The 27,752-nt window shown below is 40.0% G+C and overlaps 1 pseudogene; it reads right to left on the bottom strand.

The window, feature by feature from the left end:
* Positions 1-6,359: 6,359 nt before the first annotated feature.
* LOC148576398 (uncharacterized) lies at positions 6,360-6,914 on the bottom strand (annotated as a pseudogene).
* Positions 6,915-27,752: the final 20,838 nt, after the last annotated feature.

Raw genomic sequence — 27,752 nt, forward strand, 5'->3', positions numbered from 1 at the left:
GTGGAAATGCCAATCAAAGTTCCTTATGGTTGGAAACTCAAAGTCTAAGTATGATGGTTGGTATAGTTCTCAACTAAAGGGGTCTAGAAAGATGCTTTGGTGTTTACTTGAGAATTCGGATCACTTCTCACCCAATTGGAATTGTGATGATCAACTTGAAGATGGGTGTAGAAACAAGATTTAGGATTCGGGAATATATGAAGACCAATTTTGGAAGCCCTTAGCTTGTGTAGAACTTCATCAAAGCTTGGTGCCATTGATCTTGAATTTTGGAGCTTACTTGAAGTCCAAGCATTGATGGAAGTTTCAAGATGAGTTCAAGCATAAGCCACCATAACAAGGAGCCTTCCAAACGTCCAACTTAAGGACTTAAACTAAAAGTGCTAGGTGGGAGACACCCCACCATGGTAAACTCTTTCTACTCTCTTTTAGATTTGTTTAATAAGTGATTTGAGTTGCCATTATAGGTAGTTTTCTTCTTTTCTATACTCTTATGCGTTTTGCTTTTATTGATAGGTTGTTTGTTGCATTCATGCTTTGATTAGAATAGTTGTTGTTAGATTGCATTTTACTTGTAGTATAAGTTTTGTTTTTAGTGAACTTGAAAATTTTTCAAAAACTAAAAAGATTTGTTGTTGAATTTAATTTTGGTTATATTAGGATGCTTGTAGATTAGGAGAGTGCCCTGTTTTTGAAAAAAAAAAAAAAGCGGGCATCGGCGCGCAAGCGCGCGGTGTGCGCGCGCGTCGGTGTGGTTTCACAACTCCTAGTACTAAAACCCGAGAGTTGTGCCCACTTTATGCCTACTTTGTGCCAGGCGATCCGCGCGTAAGCACGCGTGGCGCGTACGCGCCGATTGTCCCTGCCGCATCCGCGCGTCAGCACGCATGGCGCGTGCGCGCGGATTATTCCTGCTGCATCCGCGCCTAAGCACGCATGGCGTGCGCGCGCGGATTATTCCTGCTGCATCCGCGCCCAAGCACGCATGGCGTGCGCGCGCGGATTATTCCTGCTGCATCCACGCCCAAGCACGCATGGCGCGCGCGCGGATTTGCACCCTGTTTTTCTCCTTTCTCCTTTCTCCTTCTTTCTTCTTTTTTTCTTCTTTCTTTCTATTTTTTTCCTTTTTCTTCTTCTTCCTCTCTTGAAAATTTTTTTTCTTTTTTTTTTTTAAAAAAATTAAAAAAAATAAATTAAAAAGAATTTTTTTTCTTTTCTTCTATCCTCTTTTATTGCATTTGCTTATTTTCATTTATTGCATTTTAATTTTGTTTTCATACCTTGTTCTTATTTTCTTTTCTAAGTTTCTTGTTTTAACATTGGTGTTAGATTACTCTTACTCAATTGTTGAGAATTCCTTGGATTATTTTGGTGCTTCGTGACTTGTTTAGCATTAATTGTAATAATTGTTCCACACACAAGATTAGTGCTTTAGTCCTTCCTAACTCATTATTCTTTGTTTTTGTACCTCATTATCATTGAGTTAGGATAGGACCAATTGCTCTCATGCTTATCACTAATCTTGTTTGTGTCAACTCTTTCTTATTTGAACTTGATGCTTTTGAGTGTTCTCTTCATGCTTTGACTTTACTCTTGCATCAAGTGTTAGTTAGTATACCTTAGCTTATATTGCTTTCTCACTCACATGTTGTAGCTACCATGTAGTAGAGAATCATGCTCTTATTTGGCATTAGCCCCCACCTATGTTCTATTTGGTTTGATATTTTTTTTATAGGCTTAATTATCCTTCTTTCTCTTTCCTTTTAGGTTGGCCACCAAGAAGGAAAGGATTGAAAAGGATTCTAATTGGGCAACAAACAAGTTCACTCGCACAACCTTTGGAAGAAACTCATCAATTGTAGCAACCCATCCACCTTACTCTTCTTTGCATGCACCGAGGACGGTGCAAATTTTTAGGTGTGGGGAGGTCGTCTGACCGATCTCCATGGGTAACAATTTCCTTTTTCAACACCAATTCTTAATTTTTGTCTTTGTTAGTTAGTTGTTGCATTGCATGATAGATTGCATGTTAGTTAGAATTTGTACATATTTTGACCACTTCCTTTTTATGTTAGGACTACTTGGTTAGGGTGATGATTTCTTTTTCAAGAAACTATTTTTAGGGCACCCTACCAATGTGAGTTTTGAGCCTAATTGTGTGGTTACATCTTATAACCACTTATTTTAATTCTTGTGTGTATTATTCTCTCTCTATGATTATAATATTTGATTTGTTTGATTCTTTATGTCCATCATTCTATGTATACATACATTTATATGATTGAGGCCATCATTTCATTTAGCTCACTTACCCAAATAGCCTACCTTTCATCGACCATTGTTAGCCAATTTTGAGCCTATTTAATCCCTTTTGTTCTTAAGTTTAGCACATCACTACCCCTAAGTGAAAAATAATAAATGTCCTTAATTTGGATCTTTGATTAGCTTAGGCTAGTGAGAGTGTGTATCATTTGGGTTTGGAAAACTTGGGACATTGGTTGGGGTAAAAGTGTAATTTTTATTTTTGTTAAAAATATTGGGAATTGGATACATATTCATGCACCATACGTAAAACCATATGCATTGATATGTTTGTATATACTGAAAAAAATAGAAAAAGAAAAAAGAGAAAAAGGAATAAAAAGGGGACAAAAAAAATGCCCCAAAGTAAAGTTCAATAAAAATCAATACGTATGGAAGGTTAACTAAAGAGAATGCATGAGTATGTGAAAAAAGTGGTAATCATGGGTAGCTAGGTTGTGTATTAGAATTGTATAGGTTGTCATATGTGTTTGGTGAGAGCTTAGGTTAATCAAAGATTCAAAATTCAAGCTCACTTGACCATATACATTCCTACCTTTACCCTAGCCCCATTACAACCTATGAATAAGTCCTCATGATAAAGGTATGCATGCATTGAATAATTGTTGATTGTTAGATGAAAAACAAATCTTGGAAAGCATGAGTAGAAGAGAATTGAGTGAATTGACCCTATACACTTGAGCAACTAGAGCGGATACACTTCCGGTGAGGGTTCGATGCTCAATTCCTTGTTCCCGGCTTTCATGAGCTTTCTTCTTGCAAGTCTATTTGAACTTCATTTTAATATTTGAATTGGTAGGATTCATGAGTCGTCAAATGATCTTAGCCCAACTTGTTTATACATGCTCTTGGAGATTGATTTGCTTTTGACTAAGTAGATAGAATCATCTTGCATTTAGTGCATTCATTTAGATAGGTGCATATAGTTTCTTTGCATTGAATAAATGTTCATACCCTTTTCTTGTCCTTCTTTATTCTTAGCATGAGGACATGCTTGGTTTAAGTGTGGGGAGATTTGATAAACCCCAATTTTGTGGTTTATCTTGTGCTTAATTTGGGAGATTTTATCACCTTTTTTCACATTTATTCAATGAAATAGCATGGTTTTGCAATTCTCCCTTGATTTATGCTTAAATGTGAAAACAATAATCCTTTCATGCAAATTTTTTTTTGTCACAAGTAACAAACCCCTAAATTTATAAACCGAAGTATTTAACCTCGGGTTGTTCTCCCTAGGAATTACAATAAATTGCCTTGTTATTGGTTATGGAGCATGTTTTGGGGTTTTTTTTATAGGAGACATGAAAAGTAAATGGAAATGAAGACAAACTAACAACTAAAGAGGTCTTGGCAAAGGTTGGTGGTCAAGGATCTCTATCCTAATCACTAACCACAACATGAGAATCAGCAAGGACCAACCCCACTAAGTTAACCCCTAACTAATGGTAGAGGAAAGTCAAGTGAGCTATGTCAATCCAAGTCCATAAGTCCTAGTTCTCCACCAAATCAATTAGTGAGATCTAGCGTTAATGGCTTCCAATCGTCAATCACTTGGACATTAGTAACTCAAGAGTTCCTAAGTTACCTTCCCAAGCTAAGAGCACTAAAATCCTACTCTAAAATCTAACCAAGCATTTTATCAAACACTTGGAAGGCATAAAAGGAAAACATAGTAAAATTGCAAGGAATATAAATCTACACTACTCAATTGCAAGGAATTAAACAACAATAAAACCAAATCAACAATAAAGGAACATGAATCATAAATTGCATTGAATTGAAAATAGAAGAACAAAAATGCATCAACATAAAAGTAGAGAATTACATGAATTAAATGCAATACTAGAAAGAAGAGGGGTAGAAGAAGAAGAATTGCAAAAGGAAGAGTAAATCAAAGCATGAATTAAACCTACATGATGCTAAGTTACAAACAATTGCTCCCCCTTGCTTGGACTTCAATTTTGCATGAAATACACTTAGAAACAAGTTGGATTTGGGCCTGGGCAGCTCAGAAATCGCCCCCAGCATTTTGCCTTTAAGTGGGCCATGTGAGAGTATCGGCGCGTGTGCGCCATGTGCGCGTGCGCGTTGATTGGCAAATTCTTCATCTGCGCGGACGCGTCATGTACGTGTGCACGTCTCTATGTAAAACCACTTTTGTGCGTGCGTGCCTTGTATGCGTGCGCGCCCATTGATGCATCAAGGGATCGAATGGAGTTAAAGTGAATCAAAATCACCAATTTAGGGCCTAAAAAGCATGTTTTACACTTAAGCACAATTCAAGGGAGAATTACAAAACCATGCTATTTCATTGAATAAATGTGGGAAAAGGTGGTAAAATCCCCTAAAATAAGCACAAGATAAATCACGAAATCGGAGTTTATCAAATCTCCCCACACTTAAACTAAGCATGTCCTCATGCTAAAATCAAGAAAGAAGCAAAGGGTATTAACATTTATTCAATGCAAACTAACTAAATGCAATCTATCTATATGCAATCTATTCACATGAATGCAATAGCTTAGTCAAAATAGATCAATCTCCAAGAATACACATGCAAGCACAAGGGCCAAGGCATTAACGATCAAAGCAGACCACAATTGGATTGAATCATTGAAAAAGTTCACAAACTTGCAAGAAAAGATGATCATGGGTGGAAACATGTAATCGAGCGATCGAACCCTCACCGGATGTGTATCCACTCTAGGCACTCAGTGTATGGGGTTGATTCACTCAATTCTCCCCTAATCATGTTTTCCAAGATTTGTTCTTCATCTAACAATCAACAATTACTTTATGCATGCATACAAATATCATGAGGACTTCCCATAGGTTGCAATGGGGCTAGGGTCAAGGTAGGGTGCATATGGTCAAGTGAGCTTGAAATTCGAATCTTTGATTAACTTAAACTTCCCACCTAACCTATGACAACCTAAACAATTCTAAACAAACGTAGCTATCCATTCTTCACTTTTTCACACACTCATGCATTTCCTTTTGATTACCACACATATGCATTGATTATTATTAAACTTCAAACTTTGGGACATTTTGTTCCCTTTTTGTTGCAAATTTTTTTTTTCATAAGCTAAAATATATACAAGCATCAATGCATATATTTTATACATGATTAATACATGAGTATGTACCTAATTCTTGAAAATTTTTCAACAAAAACATAAACACACTTTTATCTCTACCCAACGTATCCAACTTTCCCAAAATCAAGTAATGAACACTCTCACTAGCCTAAGCTAATCAAAGATCCAAACAAGGGACATTAATTATTTTTCACTTAAGCTTGTAATGTGCTACAATTATGAACAAATGGGTTAAGCATAGGCTCAAGATTGGTTAACAATGGAAGATAAACGGTTAGCTATTTGGGTAAGTGAGCTATTTGAACAATGGCCTCAATCATATAAATGCATGTATACACAAAATAATGGACATAAAGAATCAAACAAATCAGAGATTACATTCATAGGAAGAGAATAATGTACACAAGAATGAAAGTAAGTGGTCATGTATGATGTAATCACACAATTAGGCTCAAATCTCACATGCTTGTGTTCTTTTCTCAAAACATGATCCACAAGTGTATAATTCAAGCAAGTTCTAAAAATTTTTTTTCAACCAATTGTGGTGGTGCCCTAAAAATGAATTTCTTGGAAATTTTCATCATATTGACTAAGCTTATTCTAATGCAATGTTGTGATCTAGAAAATTTTAAAATTTTCCCTAGTTTACCCCTTTTTCGATCAAAACACAATTCTTATACAAAAAGGGTTAACTAGATTTTTAACAATCCAAAACACTTTCCTAATCACAATCAAAGCCAAGATGCAATATATATAATAAGAGTGTGCAACTACCAAAATAAGGGTATCCACAATAGCAAATATGTACAGTAATCCCAAAATGATCTAAAACATAAAGTGCAAAAATAAAATAAAGTAGCAGAGAATAAAAATAGATGTACGAAAGTTCACCACATAAATGCAAACACCGGTCACGAACGGTGACCTTCCCACACTTTAGAATGAAGCATCGTCCTCGATGCTACTGCTGAAGCTCGGGATGGGGTCAACAATCACGCCGGGCTGTGGCTCAGGCTCAGGCTCAGGCTGTGGGACTGGGATCAGCTGTGGCTCTGATTGTGGCTGTGGAGTGTCCTGTTGAACCTCAGGAGGGTGCTAAACCTCTGTGGTGATCTGTGTCTCTGGAGGTGCATCCTGATGAGTCGGCTCCTCGTCATGCTCCTCATCATGCTCCTCCTCCTGATCCTGCTCGTCGGAGGCGGGAGAGTCTGGGAGTGGAGGTAGCTCGATACCCTGTGAAACAAACACCTGGTCGATGCGGTCGAGACGTCGCATGACACGACGCTCGAGGCGCTCTATGAAGTGAAACAGGTGCTGCACCAACAGGTAAGTAGGCTCAGGTGCTGGTGGTGGTGGTAAGGATGCTGCGGCTGCTGAAGTAGAGGGGGTCCTGCTGCTGCTGCTGATGATGAGGGATGAGCTGCCTCCTCCACTGCTCTGGCTCGGGAACAGCGTTTAGGTGGGAGCTTCTCGTGCACCCACCCACCCCATGGAATGGTAACCTCCTTGTCGTCGTCATCTGGGGGTGGTGGTGTCACGTCATCATCCTCCCACGGAACATCAGCCATCTTAATCATGCTGGTGACCAGTGTAGGGAATGGCAGGAGGCCACAGATATGCGCGCGCCACATACTCTGTCTGATCAGCCGGGGAAAGTTTACCTCCTTCCCCTCCATCACACACCCAATGAGAACTAGCATATCCATCGGGATCTCTGAGAAGTGAGTGGTGGGGAAGACATAGTTGGCGAAGATATGCTGCCAAGTCCTAGCCTCCCTCGACAGATAAGTGAAATGCATCCCCTTGGGCTTCTTGTTCCCAGAATCCATCACCCAAGGGGCGTCAGGTGTGACAATCACACGCTTAAGCACCTCATAGTCAAATGTCATGCAGTGGATAGCTATCTCTGCCTGTTTATAGGTGCAGATGTCATCAGGACGATGGTGGCAGAGCAGTACATCCCCAATGGCAGCTTTAGTGATCATAATCTCTCTACCCCGCAGTTGAACTGAATCGAGAGTGGCTCGAAAGAAGTTGCAATAAAATTCTCTCACCTATGAAGTGTTCACCCTCCCCAAATCTCTGTCAACAAAGTCCAGTCCTAACTCTAGAATGTAGGTGTTAATGGCACGCCTCACATCATTGGGAAGGAGCAGTTTCTTCTCAATGTTTAGATTCTTCTTCCGGAAGTCGGAGAAGCGAAGCTCATAGTAGAGGTTTAGGAATTTGATTGGGTCAGTGGGTGGCAGCAGCTGATTTTCCTTATCCTCTTCATTCAGGGGATTCTTAGCATAGTTTGCATAAGGTGAAGGGGTAGAGGTTTTAGAGCGCTTTCTCTTTTTAGAAGTAGTGGCTATAGCTTTTTCTTTGTCTGACATCCTGAAAAACAGAAATGATATAATATAAGCAGCTAGCCAAGCATGTATAAAGCACTCAAAACAAAGCATATTCATGAAGTGAATAAAAAAAAAGGAGATTTCTTGGAATGCATGCAACAAAATTCAGAATTCAAATCAAACTTCAAACCAAGAATTCAAACCACATTTGCACATTACTTTTTTACTAAGCCTAGGAAACACCATATCCAAAAGAATGATCAAAAGAGTTAAGTTGAAAACCAAAAGAAGTTAGTTGGTTAAACAAGTTAGAGTTAGAAATCAGTTGAAAATTAGTGATATGGTGGCTACCGGCTCAATTCAAAAGGGAATGTACAAAGTAGGGATGTAAGCACACTCACAATCATGAAATGCATCAAGTCATTGATGATGAAATATGATATTGCTAGAAAGCAACTAATATTAAAAAAAGTCATCCATCAATGTGACGATCACTAATGGTGTTGGTGAAATCAAAACATCGAGAATCAAATAAATCAAAAAATAATTAACACCAATTCCAACAATGCCTACAAGCCATAAGTTCAAATAAGAATGTAAAACATCATGATCCATGTGACTCAATGAGATTATATATGGATATAATGAATCAATTAGTCACATACATTAGAAACTTTCAAACTTGTGTGTTTATGCAAAAGAGGCATGAAATCTTAAAAGAATTACAAGTGATGGCCAATCTGAAAATTCATTCAAACAATTCAATGTCTATAAGCAAATCACCATGAATAACAAGCAAAGAATGTGATAAGCATGACCAAGACTTGTCCTTGAGGATTTTCCCAAACCATTTAGCTAACAAAGTTCTATTGACACATAGATCGTCAAATAGAAGTTTGTTGCATCAATCAAAACAATGTTATTTCATGAAACATGGTTATGAAAAATCCGGCAGTATTTCAGCAGCAAATTGGCTATTTTTCAAATTCAAACAGTCAAAACAATTTCATATGAATTCATTGAGAATCAAAAGCACAAAATTATGTATGAGTTCATATGAATGGAATAATTAAGCCAATAGTTCAGCAGCAGACATCAGAAAACAAATTAAACCAAACTAACATGCTACAAACAGGCAGCAGCATCAATAATTCAAATGAGCACAGAGCAATTTAGTGAAACAGAACAATTCCAATCATCAGCACAAATTTAAACAAGCCTAAATCCACTACTCAGCCCAGATTCGCTAACCACCTAATTACACTAAACTAACTAACTAATCTAACTATACGAGCTAAACAGATTAATCTAAACAAAATAATTAAACAAAATTAAAATGAATTAGGAAAAAAGGAACCTGGGAATAGAGGACGGGAAAGGGCGGCACAGGGCAGAAGGATTTGGGAAAACGGAACAGAAAGGGCGGCAAGGTAGTGCTGCCAACGGCGATGCCCACGCCGGCGACAATGGAGCCACGGTTGATGATGGCGGTGGACCAGGGAGTGAGAACAGAGACAGAGAAGAGAGGATTGAGTGAGGGAGAGAGGGGGAGAACGAGGAAGAGAGGGGGGGCGTGTGGCGACGGCGGCGGCGATGGTCGCGGGCTGCTCGCCGGAGGATGGCCGGTGGTTGGTTGCTCGGAGATGGAGGGTTGATGAACGGACTTTTGTGTGGCTTAGAATTCACTACTGAATTCTCGTTGCAAGTATAGTTTCTAAACCAAACAATAATCCTTTCATGCACAAATTTGTTTGTCACAAGTAACAAACCCCTAAATTTATAAACCGAAGTATTTAACCTCGGGTCATTCTCCCTAGGAATTACAATAAAGTGCCTTGTTATTGGTTATGGAGCATGTTTTGGGGTTTTTTTATAGGAGACATGAAAAGTAAATGGAAATGAAGACAAACTAACAACTAAAGAGGTCTTGGCAAAGGTTGGTGGTCAAGGATCTCTATCCTAATCACTAACCACAACATGATAATTGGCAAGGACCAACCCCACTAAGTTAACCCCTAACTAATAGTAGAGGAAAGTCAAGTGAGCTATGTCAATCCAAGTCCATAAGTCCTAGTTCTCCACCAAATCAATTAGTGAGATCTAGCGTTAATGGCTCCCAATCATCAATCACTTGGACATTAGTAACTCAAGAGTTCCTAAGTTACCTTCCCAAGCCAAGAGCACTAAAATCCTACTCTAAAATCCAACCAAGCATTTTATCAAACACTTGGAAGGCATAAAAGGAAAACATAGTAAAATTAAAAGGAATGTAAATCTACACTACTCAATTGCAAGGAATTAAACAACAACAAAACCAAATCAACAATAAAGGAACATGAATCATAAATTGCATTGAATTGAAAATAGAAGAACAAAAATGCATCAACATAAAAGTAGAGAATTACATGAATTAAATGCAATACTAGAAAGAGGAAGGGTAGAAGAAGAAGAATTGCAAAAGGAAGAGTAAATCAAAGCATGAATTAAACCTAGATCTAAGATGGAAATATCCTAAGAATCCTAATTCTAGAGAGAAGAGGGAGCTTCTCTCTCTAGAAACCAACCTACATGATGCTAAGTTACAAACAATTACTCCCCCTTTGCTTGGACTTCATTTCTGCATGAAATACACTCAGAAACAAGTTAGATTCGGGCATAGGCAGCTCAGAAATCGCCCCCAACGTTTTGCCTTTAAGTGGGCCATGTGAGAGTATCGGCGCGTGCGTGCCATGTGTGCGTGCGCGTCGATTGGCAAATTCTTCATCCGGGCAGACGCGGCATGTACGCGTGCGCGTCTCTAGCCGAGACCACTTTTGCGCGTGCGCGCCTTATACGCGTGCGCGCCCATTGATGCATTCCCAATTTTTGTTTCTTCATGCATTCTCCACTTTGCATGCTTTTCTCCTCACTTCTTTCATCCAATACTTGCCTTATGAACCTGAAATCACTCAACAAACACGTCAAGGCATCAAATGGAATTAAAGTGAATTAAAATCACTAATTTAGGGCCTAAAAATATGTTTTTACATTTAAGCACAATTCAAGGGAGAATTACAAAACTATGCTATTTTATTGAATAAATGTGGGAAAAGGTGGTAAAATCCCCTAAAATAAGCATAAGATAAATCGCGAAATCGGGGTTTATCAACCCCAAAATGATATATCCGACTTCAAATCAACATCACATAATCACAAAGGAATCAAAAGGTAACAAATCAACCCATCAAAGCAAGAGGTAACTCAATTTCAACATGAATAGAAAATGGCAAGGAAGAAGAAGAAAGAAAGCAGATAAACAAGAGCAAATTTAACAAAGTGCAACTAAGAGAAATAAGAGAGAGTAAATACATGTAATTAAGAAAGAAAGGCATAAAGCAAAGATAAATAGAGTGGAAAGGAATATTACCTTGAGAGGAATAGAGAAGATTAGGGCAAGTAGGGGAAAGGAAGAAGGGAGGAGAGAGAAGAGGAGAGAGAAAGTGGGACCGCCAGAAGTGGTGGTCGCCGGTGGTTGAAGTCGCCGGTGGTGGTGGACGAGAGAAGTGATGAAGAGGGAAAGGGAAAGATGAGAGGAGAAGAGGAAGAAGAAAGTTGAAAAGGGAGGTGAGAAGAGAAAATTCAAACAGAGCGCGCTGGTGTATTACCTGTGTTCGCGGACCGACGCACGTGCGCACGCCACACGTACGCGTGGAATGAAGAAAAGTAGAGGGGTGCGCGAGCGCCACCCACGCGTACATGTGGGTAGGTAAACAGGGAAGGTGCGCGTACGCGTCACAGTGCGCGCACGCGTGAATGTTGCTGTGCGTCTTGCACAGTGCTTGCGCAAGTCCCGGGTGTCATATACTGGGAAACGCATGTAAGGCAACCGACACGTACGCGTCAAGTGCGCATCCGCGTGGGTGAGTAGATGGGCAAACGACGCGTGAGTGTCCCATACGCGCACGCGTGCGTATGAGTTGCGCGTTTTGCGCATCGCTCGCGCAACTCTCGGAAAAACACACCAAGAATGGCACGCAGTGTGATCGACGCGTACGCGTCATGTGTGCGTACACGTGGATAGGGAAGTGGGGCAGGCGACGCGTGGGCGTGCCTTGTGCGTACGCGTGAGTAGGAGTTACGCGTTTCGTGCATTGTATGTGCAATGCTCGCACAACTCTCGAGAAAATGCGCTCAGACTTGCAAAAATGCAAGCAACGCGTACGTGTGCATCCCTTTTTTTTACAACATGGAGAAAGGTATGTTTTTAACACATTCTTGGCAGGTACTCAAGCTAGATGGTCAAGAGAACACTCACAAATTCATGCATTACTCAAAATAAAGTATTTTCTCTAACTTAATTAAATCATCCATACCAAGATTAATGCAATCTACATGAATATCATAGAGATCCAACAAAATCAACAAAAGCTAGCATACCTAAGCAACTCAACAACACCAAGAAATCATAAAATTCACAAGAAACTAAAGCCAGAAGCAAGAAAATATATACAAGGAAGATCTTACCACGGTGGGGTGTCTCCCACCAAGCACTTTTCTTTAACGTCCTTAAGTTGGACGGTCAGTCGCTTAAGCTTCCCCTCCTCTTGGTGCATCCGTAAGCAGGAACACCTCTAACTCCTTTGATGGTTTGTAGCCATGGTACTTCTTCACTCTATGTCCATTCACCTTGAAAGTTGCATCGCTTCGGGGGTCAAACAATTCCACCACTCCATAGGGCTTTACCTCCTTCACCTTGAAGGGTCCTTCCCATCTTGAACGGAGCTTCCCAGGCATGATTCTGAGCCTCGAGTTATAGAGGAGAACCTCGTCACCTTCTTGAAAATCCTTCTTCCGGATATGGTGATCATGAAACACCTTAGTCTTTTGCTTGTAGATTCGAGCATTCTCATATGCCTCGTTCCTAAGACACTCAAGCTCCTCCAGTTGTAATTTCCTAGCTACACCCACCTTGGTGAAATCTATGTTACACTAATTAACCGTCCAATAAGCCCTATGCTCAATTTCCACCGGGAGGTGGCATGCCTTGCCATAGACGATCCGGAAGGGACTCATCCCTAACGGGGTCTTATAGGCTGTCCTATATGCCCATAGTGCATCTTCCAACTGAGAGCTCCAATCCTTCCTTTGTGGACTCACTACTTTCTCCAAAATTTGCTTAATCTCCCGGTTGGACACCTCTGCTTGTCTGTTGGTTTGGGGTGATAAGCAGTGGTAACCTTGTGCAATACCCCATAGCGCTTGAGTAATACTTCTACTTTCCTGTTGCAAAAGTGAGAACCTTTGTCGCTCACGATTGCTCTTGTCGACCCATAGCGGCACACAATATTATTTCGAATAAAAGAAATCACAGTATTGGCGTCACCAAGGCAGGTAGGTATCGCTTCTACCCACTTTGATACATAGTCAACCGCCAACAGAATATATAAATACCCACTTGAGTTGGGAAATGGCCCCATAAAGTCTATGCCCATACATCAAATATTTCACAGAACAACATCGGTTGTTGAGGCATTTCATCCCTTTGGGATGCATTTTCCGACTTCTGACATTGGTGACACGACACACAGAATTGGTTAGCATCCTTGAATAAGGTTGGCCACCAGAATCCACAATCCAAAACCTTTTTAGCCGTCTGTTGTGGGCCAAAGTAGCCGCCACACTCGGATGAATGGCAAGCTTCAAGAATGGGTTGGATTTTGGATTCTGGGACACATCTTCGAATTACTTGGTCTACTCCCCTCTTCCACAAGTGAGGGTCATTCTAAATATAATATTTGGAATCACTCCTCAACTTATCCCTTTGATGTTTAAAAAAGTTGGGAGGGAAGATCTTAGCAACCAAGTAGTTTGCCATTGTTGCAAACCAAGTAAAGCTATCCGAAACAGCATGCAAACTATCCAAAGGGAATGAGTCATCAATTGGAAATGGGTCATATTTAAGATTTTCAAGGAGGCTTAGATGATCCACAACCAAATTTTGAGACCCACTTCGATCCCTAATCTCAATGTCGAACTCTTGCAAGAGCAAGATCCAACGTATGAGCCTAGGTTTCAACTCATTCTTTGTCAACAAATACTTTAAAGCTGCATGATCCATGTATACCACTATTTTGGATCCTAGCAAATAAGATCTGAATTTATCTAAGGCATGAACAATAGCTAGGAGTTCTTTTTCCGTAGTGGTATAGTTGGATTGTGCCGCATCCAATGTTTTTGAGGAATAAACAATGATATAAGGGAGTTTACCATCGCGCTATGCAAGCACAGCACCTACGGCATGATTTGACACGTTGCACATTATTTCGAATGGCTGCGTCCAGTTAGGGCCCCTCACAATTGGTGCCGTGGTAAGAGCTCTCCTTAACTCCTCAAATGCACCCGCACAAGCACTATCAAACTCAAAGTCCACGTCCTTTTGGAGTAGGCGCGACAATGGCAATGCAATCTTGCTAAAATCTTTGATAAAGCGCCTATAGAATCCTGTATGCCCCAAAAAGGAACGGACCTCCCTCACAGATGAGGGGTGAGGTAAACTGGTAATAACATCGACCTTGGCCGGGTCCACAGAGATGCCCCTGTCAGAAACTATGTGTCCTAACACTATACCTTGTCTCACCATGAAATGACATTTTTCGAAATTTAGAACAAGGTTAGTGTCAACACACCTAGCTAAGACTTTGGCCAAGTTCTCCAAACAACTATCAAAAGAGGTACCATATACGTTGAAATCATCCATAAAGACTTCCAGACAAGTCTCCATAAGATCGGAAAAGACACTCGTCATACACCGCTGAAAAGTGGCGAGTGCATTGCATAGCCCAAATGGCATCCTTTTGTAAGCAAAGGTGCCAAAGGGACAAGTAAATGTGGTCTTTTCCTGATCCTCAGGAGCAATGTGAATCTGGAAGTAGCCAGTGAATCCATCAAAAAAGCAATAATGGGATTTTCCTGCCAGTCGGTCCAACATATGATCAATGAAGGGCAAATGGCAGTGGTCCTTCCTTGTTGTGGCATTCAACCTTCTATAATCGATGTACACCCGCCAAGCATTTTGCACTCTTGTGGTGACCACTTCACCATCATCCTTCTTAACCGCAGTGATTCCTGATTTCTTTGGGACGACTTAGACCGGGCTCACCCATTCACTGTCAGAAATTGAGTATATGATACCCGCTTCAAGTAGCCTAGTGACTTCTTTTTTCACCATATCTAGGATAGTCGGGTTGAGCCTCCTTTGAGGTTGTCTCACTGGCCGAGCTCCCTCTTGGAGAAAAATACGATGCATACATGTGCGGGGGTCAATCCCCACAATGTCAGCCAAGCTCCAACCGATTGCTTTCTTGTGCTTCCTTAGGACATCTAAGAGCTAGCTTCTCTTCTTCTTGGCGAGAGAGCTCACTAGCAATAATGACTGAAAACTTTTGGTTGTCCTCTAGGAAAGCATACTTCAAATGAGATGGAAGAGGCTTCAATTCACCTTTTGCCTCAAGTTGAGGTTCCTTTTCATCAAGCTCTTAGAGCTCATTCTCAACACCTTTCTCTTGTTCACCCTCTTGGTCACCAATCTCTTCAACAATAGGGTAGTACAGCTTGTGGTGATCTTCTTCTCGCACCGCTGCTACTACCTCATCGATTACATCACATCAGAGAACGGAATGCTCTTCGGCGGGGGAGGGGTGCTTCATGGCTTCTTCCAAATTGAACCTGATAGTCTTGTCTCTGACCTCAAATGAATATGTGCCGGTGAAGGCATCCATTTTGAACTTAGAGGTCTTCAAGAAGGGTCTATGATAAACCCCGATTTCGTGATTTATCTTGTGCTTATTTTGGGAGATTTTACCACCTTTTCCCACATTTATTCAATGAAATAGCATGGTTTTGTAATTCTCCCTTCACTTTTGTTTAAGTATAAAAACATTCTTTTTAGGCCCTAAATTGGTAATTTTGATTCACTTTAATTCCATTCGATGCCTTGATGTGTGTGTTGAGTGATTTCAGGTTTATAAGGCAAGTATTTGATGGAAGAAATGAGTAGAAAAGCATACAAAATAGAGAATGCATGAAGAAACAAAGATTGAGAAAGCATCAAAGGATGCGTACGCGTACAAGGCGCACACGCACAAAAGTGGTCTCACCTATAGATGCGCACGCGTACATGCCACGTCCGCACGGATGGAAAATTTGCCAATTGACACGCACGCGCACATGGCGCGCACGCGCCAATACTCTTACATGGCCCACTTAAAGGCAAAATACTGGGGGCGATTTCTGAGCTGCCCAGGCCGAATTCCAACTTATTTTTGAGTGTATTTCATGCAGAATTGAAGTCCAAGCAAAGGGGGGAGCAATTAGTTTAGCCAACATGAGCCTTTAGTTAGTTTTCTAGAGAGAGAAGCTCCCTCTTCTCTCTAGAATTAGGTTAGGATTAGGTTAGATTATCTTAGATTCATGTTTAATTACTTGATCTCATCTTGTTTCTTTTATAATTTCTCATTTCTACATCTTGATTCTCTTATTTGTGATGTTAATTTCTCATTTTGCTCTCTTTTGTGATGAAGAACTCATGTTAGATTTGTTTACATTTAATGCAAATTTTGATGTTGATTTTTCGTTTTATTGATGAATTGAGTTGTGAATTTACTTTTCTTGCACTTAGTAGTTGTTAGATTCTACTATTCTTGTAATTTATGATGTTTACTTTATTGCACTCTATGTGTTTGATGAAATGTTCTCTCTAGTTTTTGAGTAGTTTTGTCAACTCTTGGTCTAAGCCAAGGGAATTGGGTAAACTTGAGTTATTGGGTATGATGGAATTGGTGAATTGAGAACCCATGGTGATCAATTTGACACCCATTGACGCTAACCCACTACTAAGTTAATTAGTAGGTAGGTTAGGACTTAAGGGTTGATGTGATCAAATTTATTTGACATACTTCAAGCTCAGGAGTAAATGTTACGTACTTAAAGCTTTTGGGAAGTAAACTTAATAGGTTGGCCTCTCATAATTATCGATATTCGGTTTGTTGACAAGGATGGTGATCTCAATTACCTAAGTCTTAGCCAAGAGTTCTTTATTTTGCTTTCTTTACTTAATCGCTTAATTTACTTTCTTGCCATCTCCTGAACCAAACCCCCCCTTTTACCCCTTCATAGCCAATAATTAAGCACTACATTGTTTCCTAGGGAGACGACCCAGAGTTCAAATACTTCGGTTAATTTTCATTTGAGGTTTGTACTCGTGACGACTCAAATTTTTTATTAGGAGTATTGTTTGTTGGTGTAGAACTATACTTGCAACGAGAATTAATTCATTTGAGGAAATTCTATACCATCAAAGAATTTACTAAATCAAAATGGCACCGTTGCCGGGGAGACACAATGGTGCTATGTTATTGGCTATTGTACATATTGTGAATAGCTTGAATTTTGGTTTGTTTGCTAGTTTTTGCTAGTTTAAAATTTTATCTTCTCTGTTTCTTATTAATCTTTGTTTTTATTTTCTTTTTCACTATGAATTCTCATCCTTTGGGCTATGAGTGTAGTTCAAACTATGTTGTAGGAAATGAAAGCTCCAATGAGGATATACGTCAAGGATTTGGAAATCAAGGATGGGAGGAACCTCAAGCTCATGAACAACCTTCATGGCAACAACCTCCTACGAACTCTTATGGGTATAATCCTGATCCTAATGTGTATCGATCATAATGTGTATCAATCCAATGTGTGCGATGACCCTCATTGTGGTTGTCAACCACAATCATTATATGCATATGATCCCATTCCTCAATATAGCCATACACCATACTCACAAGCCTCACACCACCATTTAACTCCATATGACCATAACTCATACACACCATATCAATTACCATATGAACCACATATAGAACCACCACCATCCCAATACCAATACTCCCAAGAACTACAAATTCCACTTACACCACCTCAAGAATCCCACCAATATGAACCACCTTCCAATTACAACAATCTTCCCTCAACCAATGAACTCTCTCTTTTACCACCACCCCCGACGAAGCCTTCATATTAGAATTGAGAGACCTTGAATCTCGTATCTTAAGGTGACAAGAGGAGGATGAAACTCAATTTAAGGAGCTAAGAGCAAGGATAGCTAGCATGGTAGAAGCCGTGAATCACCTAACATCCCACCTAAGTTCATGCACCCTAAGTACTCCCATTGTTGAATGTGGGAAAACTATCAAGGAGCTTAGTGAGAAAATGAACTTGAAGCTCCATGGTGGGGAAGAAGAGTTGAAGCAAGAGGTACAACAATAGGAGAAGGTAAAGATTAGCGAACAAAAGGAAGTAGTGGATGGATGTCTGGGATATGTTGAGCACATAAAGGATGTTAAAGAAGAGAGTAAAGTTGCGGAAGTAAATGGAGAGTTGAAGGAAATTTATCAAGAAGTGGACTCCATCACCAGTGATTTTTTGCCCACATTGACCAATTCCCTTGACAATCTTGTTGAGCCTTCTCCCAGTGGACTAGAATGCGAGGTTGAGGAGGGTGTGCCACCTCCAAAATCCATTGTAAGTGAAGAACTGGAAGAGGTGTTCCAAGCAACAAGCCCTCCTATCTATGATGATTCTGCATCAACATATGATCCTTTTGAGTTTGAGGAGTCCTTCCCCAAATTGCTTATACTTGATGATGAGGTAGACTTCACTAGACCTCCTATCTATGATGAGAGTGATGGGGAGGGGATAGAAGAACTTGGTGAAGAAGAATGCGAACTTAAGGAAGCTTGGCATAAGAAGAAACTTGAAGAACCTTGCCAAGTGGTGGAAGCCTCTAGAAGAGGATGGACATGAGTAGAGCATGCTTTATCAAGACCTTTGGGAACTCTTCCACCTAGTTCGCCATCCAATTCTTCGCTTGAGTGGGTAAAACTTCTAACTCTCAGCTTTATTATCCCACTTGAGTATGGTCTGCTTGAGATGGATGGCCAACTTAGGGCGCTTTGTGGAATTAAGCGAAAGAGGAGGATGTTTAGTGGTTGGCGTTGTATGTCTAGACTCATTATGGTTGAAAGCTCAAAATTGAAGAACATGGATTGGTGTAATGCTCAATTAAATGGGTCAAGGAGAGTAGTTTTGTGCTTTCATGAGAATTCTGCTTTCTCGTTGCTCGGGCAAGGTCAAAGCAATCAACTAGAAGATGGGTGCGAAGACAAGATATGGGATCCTGGATTACCCTATGAGAGTCAATTTTGGGAGCTCATGTTTTGGAGAGGACTTCACTCAAGCTTAGTGAAGATGGTTGGAACTTCTGACAACCGATTGAAGGACAAGCATTCTTGGAGGTTCAAGGATGGATACAAGCATAAGCCACCTTGACAAGAAGCCTCCCAATGTCCAACTTAAGGACTTAAACTAAAAGTGCTTGGTGGGAGACACCCCACCATGGTAAACTCTTTCCATTCTCTTGTAGATATAATGAATGAATGAACTGGGTTCCATTGTATATAATTTCTTTACTTCCTAGTGTACTTTGCTTTGCTTGCTAAGGTGTTTATACATTCTATGCTTTAATTAGGGATGATTCTTTGAATTTGAGTTTTTGCTTGGCTTGCAAGTTTCCTCAAGTTGTTTGAAAAATCTCCAATATTTCAAAAATGTGTTTAATTTTGCACCTTAGATAGTTTTAAAATTGTAGAGGAGGATAGGAAGGTTATGAGCTCTCTTTGATGCTTATTAAAAAAAAAAAGCCACGCGCAAGCGCAAAGTGCGCGTGCGTCAGCTACACATTTTTGCTCTCCGGGCCAAGGACCAGAGAGTTGTGCCACTTTTGGGCCAACTCTGTGCCTCGACGCACGCGGACGCACGCTGTACGCGTCCGAGCCCCTCCGTGTTTCACTACCCACGCGTTGGCGTACTTGGCGCCTCCGCGCCCATCCCTTAAGCTCGAACCATCCACGTGCAAGCGCACAGTGCGCGCGCACGTCGATGCGTTTTAGCATCACCCAGGCCAAAGGACCCGAGAGTTGTGCCAACTCTGAGCCTCTTTTATGCCTCTGGCCCAGCACACCCACGCGGTCGCGCACAGTGTGCACCCGCGCCGATCCCCAATGTTCCCATCTACGCGTAGGCGCTTATGGCGCTTTTGCGCCACTTCCTTATTTTCTCACCCACGCACGGTGCGAATTTTTACTTACCCCAGGGATGCGAAGCCCTAGCGCATTCATGCAACTCCCTTCGTCCTCTGCTCTAACATCTCTCCTTCTCCCTTTCACCCATAACCACCTTCTCCCTCCACAACTAGCACCCCGGTGCACACCACCGCCGCCGTCGCCGCGCACCCCAACCCCCCTTCTTCCTCGCTCTCTCTCTTTCTCATTCCTCGTCTCTCCCTCTCTAACTCAATCCTCTCTATCTCTGCTCTCTCTCACAGTGCCCTGCTCCACCATGAGCACAGCTGCGACGCCATTGTCGCCGGAGTGGGCATCGCCGCTGGCAGCCCCATATTGCTGCCTTCTCTGTCCCTTCCTCCCAATTCTACTTCTGCTTTGCTTACAGGTTCACAACTTAAGCCTCTACTCTGTCTTTCTCTTACTGATTATTGTTAATAATAGTATAGTTAGATTAGTTAGTTAGTTTAGTGCACTTAGGTGGTTAGAGAATCTGGGCTAAGTAGGGGATTTAGGTTTATCTGAATTTTTGCTGCTGTGTGAAATTGCTCTGTTTCCTTGATGTGTTCTGAGCTCATTTGATATGTGATGCTGTATTTTAAACCATGATTTTTGGTCATTTTTCCAAGGAAGAATGGTACCTATTGCTGGCTGAATTAATCAATATTGTTTACTGCTGTTTGTGCTGCTTGTTGGCTTACATATCCCTTTTCATATGAATTCACTTCTAGCTTTTGTTTGTGATTATCACTAAGTTTATATGAAATTGACTTGATTATCTGAATTTGGAAATAGCCAATTTACTGCTGAGATGCTGCCATATTTTTTCTAACCATGTTCCATGAATTTACAATGCTTTGATTGGTGTAACAAACTCTAGTTGATGAATTCTGTTTCAAATAGAATTTTGTTACCTTAAGGGTTTTAAAAAAAATCCTCATGGGCATGTTTACAGGTTTTTGGTTATGCTCCTAATGTTCTTTACTTTCTTGTAATGCTAATTTGTTATATGCATTACATGATTGAGTAAATTTTCAAATTGACCATAAACTTGATTTTCATTTAGAGTTAAGCCCACTTGCTTGCTTTCACAAGATTGATGATTCCTTCTACCTATGTGGCCACTGTGATTCAATTCCTCTATACCCTCTATGCCCTTGGTCACATGGTGCATGAATTTTTCAAATTTCATCTCAATCCTTGTGACTTGCATGCATTGTTGGAATTGGTGTTAAATGTGCTTGAATTACTTGTTTCCCAAGGTTCCGCTTTCACCAACACCAATTCACATAACTCTAGTGATCCTTGCATTGATTGATGATCTGTTCCATATTAGTTACTTTCTAACTATATCATATTTCATCATCAATGACTTGATGCATTTCATGATTGTGAACGTGCTTACATTCCTATTTTTTGCAGTCCCTTTTGAATTGAGCTAGTAACCACCATATCACTGATTTTCAAACTGATTTCTAGCTCTAACTTGTTTAACCAACTAAATTTTCTTTTGGTTTTCAACTTAACTCTTCTTATTATTCCTTTGGATATGGTGTTTCTTAGGCTTGATGAACAAGTAATGTGCATATGTGGTTTAAATTCTTGGTTTTAAGTATGATTTGAATTCTGAATTCTGTTACTTGCATTCTGAGAAATCTCCTTTCTTTATTCACTTCATGAATATGCTTTGCTTTGAGTGCTCATATCTGTTTGGCTATTTGCTTATATTGTATCATCTCTATTTTTCAAGATGTCGGATAAAGGAAAGGCTATAGCCACTACTTCCAAAAAGAGAAAGTGCTCTAAGACCTCTACCCCCTCTCCCTATGCAAATTATGCTAAGAATCCACTGAATGAGGTAGACAAGGAAAATCAGCTGCTGCTGGTGCACGAAATTGTGATCTCAGGCAACGGCACCAAAAACTCTGTACACACATCTTAATAAATCGTTTTTCATTCACAACTTCGATACAACTAACCAGCAAGTGCACTGGGTCGTCCAAGTAATAAACCTTACGTGAGTAAGGGTCGATCCCACGGAGATTGTCGGCTTGAAGCAAGCTATGGTCATCTTGTAAATCTCAGTCAGGCGGATAATAATTGATTATGGAGTTTTCAAAAATAAATAATAAATAAACAGAGAATAAAGATAGAAATACTTATGTATATCATTGGTGAGAATTTCAGATAAGCGTATAGAGATGCTTTCGTCCCTCTAAACTTCTGCTTTCTGCTGTCTTCATCCAATCAGTCCTACTCCTTTCTGTGGCTGGCTTTATGTAAGGACATCACCATTGTCAATGGCTACTTTTCATCCTCTCTGGAAAATGGTCCGATGCGCTGTCACTGCATGGCTAATCATCTGGAGGCATCACCGTGGTCAATGGCTGCATCCTATCCTCTTGTGAAAATGGTCCAAATGCTCTGTCACAGCACGGCTAATCATCTGAGGTTCTCGATCATATTGGAATAGGATTCACCCTCCTTTTGCGTCTGTCACTACGCCCAGCACTCGTGAGTTTGAAGTTCGTCACAGTCATTCAATCCCAGAATCCTACTCGGAATACCACAGACAAGGTTTAGACTTTCTGGATTCTCATGAATGCTGCCATCAATCTAGCTTACACCACGAAGATTCTGATTAAGAGATCCAAGAGATAATCATCCAATCTAAGGTGGAACGGAAGTGGTTGTCAGGGACGCGTTTGTGGGGGAATGATGATGATTGTCACGTTCATCACATTCATGTTGAAGTGCGAATAAATATCTTAGAAGCAGAATAAGTTGAATTGAATAGAAAAATAGTAGTACTTTGTATTAATTCATGAGGAATAGCAGAGCTTCACACCTTAATCTATGGAGTGTAGAAACTCTACTGTTGAAAATACATAAGTGAAAGGTCCAGGCATGGCCGAATGGCCAGCTGATGAGATATTTTGGAGGAAAAATAAATCTCTCCCAAAACACCCAAATCTAACCGGCAAGTGCACTGAGTCGCATCAAGTAATAATAACTCACGGGAGTGAGGTCGATCCCACAGGGATTGAAGGATTGAGCAATTTTAGTTTAGTGGTTGATTTAGTCAAGCGAATCAAGATTTGGTTGATGGTTTTGTGACTTGCAGAATTAAATTGCATTGAAGTAAAGAGAACAAGAAATAAATTGCTGAAACTTAAAGAACAAGAAATTAAATGGCAGAAACTTAAAGTGCAAGAAATGTAAATTGCAGAATCTTAAAGTGCAAGGAATGTAAATTGCTTGAAATGTAAAGGGATTGGGATGTGGATTTGCAGAAATTAAACAAGGAAAAACTAAATTGCATCAAACAGAAAAGGGAAAGGGAATTGGGATTGAACCGGATGTGAAGCAGAAAAGTAAATGAACATAGAAAGCAGTAAACAGAGAAGTGAAATGGGAAATTCAGATCTCAGGACCCAGAGACTAGAAAACCAAGTCTAGATCTCAATGCCTTCCTAGATCCAACAAGAATAATTGCAAGGAAATTGTAAATTGCAAAGAGAATAGATGAAGAGCAATTAACCGGAAATGAAATTCAATTAACAGTAAAGAAACAGAGAGATCCAAGATTGAGATTGAAACAGAATTTCTTCAATTCTCTAATCCAAGATCCAAGACAAATGTAAATGAAATTGAAAGCAATGAAAACAAAGAAATTAAAGTTCAAAAGCTCTCCGAAAACTATTATGAAAATTCCAAAAGGAAAGCTCCCCGAATAACTTGAATTCTATCCTATTTATACACTTTCTTCCAATGATCTTCAAGCCTTGAGTTGGGCCTTTGCTCTTGGTGGAATTGGGTTGAAAGAGGCCTTGGTTGATTGCTCTTGAAGTTTGGAGAAGAACCGAAGTGAACCAATTGAACCGGTTTTGAAGTTGGCAAAAGTTGGACCAAAAGTTTGAGCCAAAGTTAGGGGTCTAACTTTGGCTCCAACTTTTCATAGCAGCAAACACATTTTACTGGTATGAACGTTGGTGCCAACGTTAGGGGTCTAACTTTGACCCTAACGTTGGCAATGCCTTGTGTGCTAGTGGCGCCAACGTTAGCCTCCAAGTTAGGGGGCTAACGTTGGCGCAAACGTTGGCCCTTCTCCCTTTGTAATTCATGTGCCAATGTTAGCCTCCAAGTTAGGGGGCTAACGTTGGCGCAAACGTTGGTGCCCAGGGGAGAAACTCTCAAGTTCCAACGTTAGCCTCCAAGTTAGGGGGCTAACGTTGGGGCTAACTTTTGCTCCTCTTCCTTGAATGTTCATGTGCCAACGTTAGCCTCCAAGTTAGGGGTCTAACGTTGGCGCAAACGTTGGTACCCAGGGGAGAAATTCATGTGCCAACGTTAGCCTCAAAGTTAGGGGGCTAACGTTGGGGCTAACTTTTCAACCAAAAGTTTGTGCAAAAGTTTGATGCTAACTTTAGGTCCAGCTTCTTGCTTCCTGGTTCAATTTCACTTATTCCATTGTCCTCTCTTCACTCCTAGCCATTCCTTCTTGCTTCAACCTTTCTCCAAGCTTTCTTCACCTATCATTAATCAACCAAAATCATCAAAGCTATGCTCAAAATCATGAGGTATTCAATCTTTCATAATATGCAACAAATATAGCATAAAACCTCATGAAATGGCATGAATTCATATATGGTTGGTTCAATCAAGGGAAACATGAAAATCTACTCAATTAGCTTGCTTGTAGCTCAAGAAAGTGCATAATTCTAATGAAAACAAAAGAAAAAGACTAGTTAAAATAGGCTAGGATGACTTGTCATCACAACACCAAACTTAAAGCTTGCTTGTCCCCAAGCAAGAAAAGATTTATGCTCCAAGGTTCTTTCAATTAAGATGGATTGAGGAACAATTGTAAAGTGCCGTGAGTGAAGTGATCAAGTATCAGTGGGGTGAACTCTAAATCATATGCTCATGCAAGGGCTTCAGTGCTCACTAGTCCTTACATATTGGGAGTCATAGGTCTTAGGATTTTCATCCAAATGGTATCATGGAGGTCTCTTTATATGTAATCTCCTTGAAGCAGCTTATAGTTTCTGTGCTTTGGCCTCGACTCTAAGTATCATGTCTCAAAGCGGCTCTTTAGATAAGCTTTCAATCAATACTCCTAAACCAGTTGGTTTTAAGGTATTAGGTGTTAAAGCACCCCTAAGGATTTACTTGCTCAAGCCTCTTTCTTTGACACAACTCAACCACAAGCATTTTACTAGGCTACCAATTCTTTGAGTCATTGTTTCTTCTTTCTTTTCTGCCTAGTAATTGATGCTCAGAGCCTTGGGCCATGTTCTTTTTGTTTTTGCATTTTCTTTTCTTTCTTTTTGTTTTGTTTGCTGCTTCTTGGATCAATAGATTTTTGAGAATCTCCACAATACTTCTTTGAACTTCATGTCCCGCCTATGAGCTCCCATGCAAGTTTTCACAAGCATGCAACCTCAATACATGATCATACAACTAGAACCACCACTTCTCCTAATCTTTTGCTTGCCTCAAAATTGTTTAATTCCTCAATCCTTCTTTTCAAAGAACTTGCATGTGATGCATTTCTTGAAAATTGAGTGCAAACAAGTTTTGAAGATGAGAATGTTGTGAATGATCAAGCCTCTTGCTTATTGAATTATAAAGAAAGACTATGCTATGCAGACAAGCAGGGCAGATAAGGATACAATCCAACTTTCAATTACAGCAATATTTGATGCAAAACAATGACTTAACAATACAACCTGTTGAAGTTTACTTGCTTTCCTTCTTCTCATCATCATTGTTGCTGACCTTCATGCTCATCTTTCTCCTTTTTGATGATGTTCAAATCTCCAACAGCTTGTATGACATTCTGCAATGATATTGAAAGTTGCTTGTTCCCCAAGCACTTGGAAACAATGGTTAATTTTTCATGATTTATTTGCGGGCTTTTTGAACTTACTTTGGTGTGGGAACACCAAACTTAGTACCTTGCCAATGGGTTTCATGCATCAAATTAACCATGTGTAATAACTCTTTTTCTTTTCTTCTTCTTTTTCAAAAGCAATAAAACTGAAAACTAGGAAATAGCAGAATAGTTAACTAGTTCATCCATCATGCTTGAAGCCATCATTATGCAGAGAGTGAGAATGTGTTTTATAATGGGATTTTGGTGAAACACCAAACTTAGAATCCTTCATTCTCCTTTATATTGTTTTGGTGTGTACACCAAACTTAGCTTCTTGCAATATAGATAAAACTAATTAACCCTTTTATTGAAATAGATATGAAAAGATAGTTACCTCCGGTTGGGTTGCCTCCCAACAAGCGCTCTTTTATTGTCACTAGCTTGACATCTTGCTCTTTGATTATGGAGGCTGGAAATCATAATGCCTCAGTTTTTCTCCTCTTGCTGTAGGATTCCTTTCCTCCATGACCTGCACAATCACAAACAATCCAAATGAAAATTGGATATTCTCATGCCAGAATGTAGTCAGAGGATTAGTTGACACCATGTGTCGAACAGTTGGTAAACTTGAGAGATTAATGAACGAAAATCACTTCTCTCGTTTATTTATCAAGCTATGAGAATCATATTCAGCAAGATAAACCAAGGAAACTTCACTCTATTGCTAAAGTGAGGTTTCAATTAGCTCAGGCAAAAATTCAAACAGTTAGTGTGTCAGTCAAAAATTAAAGAAAAAGTGCTTGATCTAAATTGCCACTTCACTTAATCATTGTCAATCTAATCAATCCCCGGCAACGGCGCCAAAAACTTGATGAGATATTTTGGAGGAAAAATAAATCTCTCCCAAAACACCCAAATCTAACCGGCAAGTGCACCGGGTCGCATCAAGTAATAATAACTCACGGGAGTGAGGTCGATCCCACAGGGATTGAAGGATTGAGCAATTTTAGTTTAGTGGTTGATTTAGTCAAGCGAATCAAGATTTGGTTGATGGTTTTGTGACTTGCAGAATTAAATTGCATTGAAGTAAAGAGAACAAGAAATAAATTGCTGAAACTTAAAGAACAAGAAATTAAATGGCAGAAACTTAAAGTGCAAGAAATGTAAATTGCAGAATCTTAAAGTGCAAGGAATGTAAATTGCTTGAAATGTAAAGGGGATTGGGATGTGGATTTGCAGAAATTAAACAAGGAAAAACTAAATTGCATCAAACAGAAAAGGGAAAGGGAATTGGGATTGAACCGGATGTGAAGCAGAAAAGTAAATGAACATAGAAAGCAGTAAACAGAGAAGTGAAATGGGAAATTCAGATCTCAGGACCCAGAGACTAGAAAACCAAGTCTAGATCTCAATGCCTTCCTAGATCCAACAAGAATAATTGCAAGGAAATTGTAAATTGCAAAGAGAATAGATGAAGAGCAATTAACCGGAAATGAAATTCAATTAACAGTAAAGAAACAGAGAGATCCAAGATTGAGATTGAAACAGAATTTCTTCAATTCTCTAATCCAAGATCCAAGACAAATGTAAATGAAATTGAAAGCAATGAAAACAAAGAAATTAAAGTTCAAAAGCTCTCCGAAAACTATTATGAAAATTCCAAAAGGAAAGCTCCCCGAATAACTTGAATTCTATCCTATTTATACACTTTCTTCCAATGATCTTCAAGCCTTGAGTTGGGCCTTTGCTCTTGGTGGAATTGGGTTGAAAGAGGCCTTGGTTGATTGCTCTTGAAGTTTGGAGAAGAACCGAAGTGAACCAATTGAACCGGTTTTGAAGTTGGCAAAAGTTGGACCAAAAGTTTGAGCCAAAGTTAGGGGCCTAACTTTGGCTCCAACTTTTCATAGCAGCAAACACATTTTACTGGTATGAACGTTGGTGCCAACGTTAGGGGTCTAACTTTGACCCT

This window comes from Arachis ipaensis, chromosome B1, assembly GCF_059453495.1.
Source record: "Arachis ipaensis isolate K30076 ecotype BB chromosome B1, ASM5945349v1, whole genome shotgun sequence".
In the NCBI taxonomy this organism is placed as follows: Eukaryota; Viridiplantae; Streptophyta; class Magnoliopsida; order Fabales; family Fabaceae; genus Arachis; species Arachis ipaensis.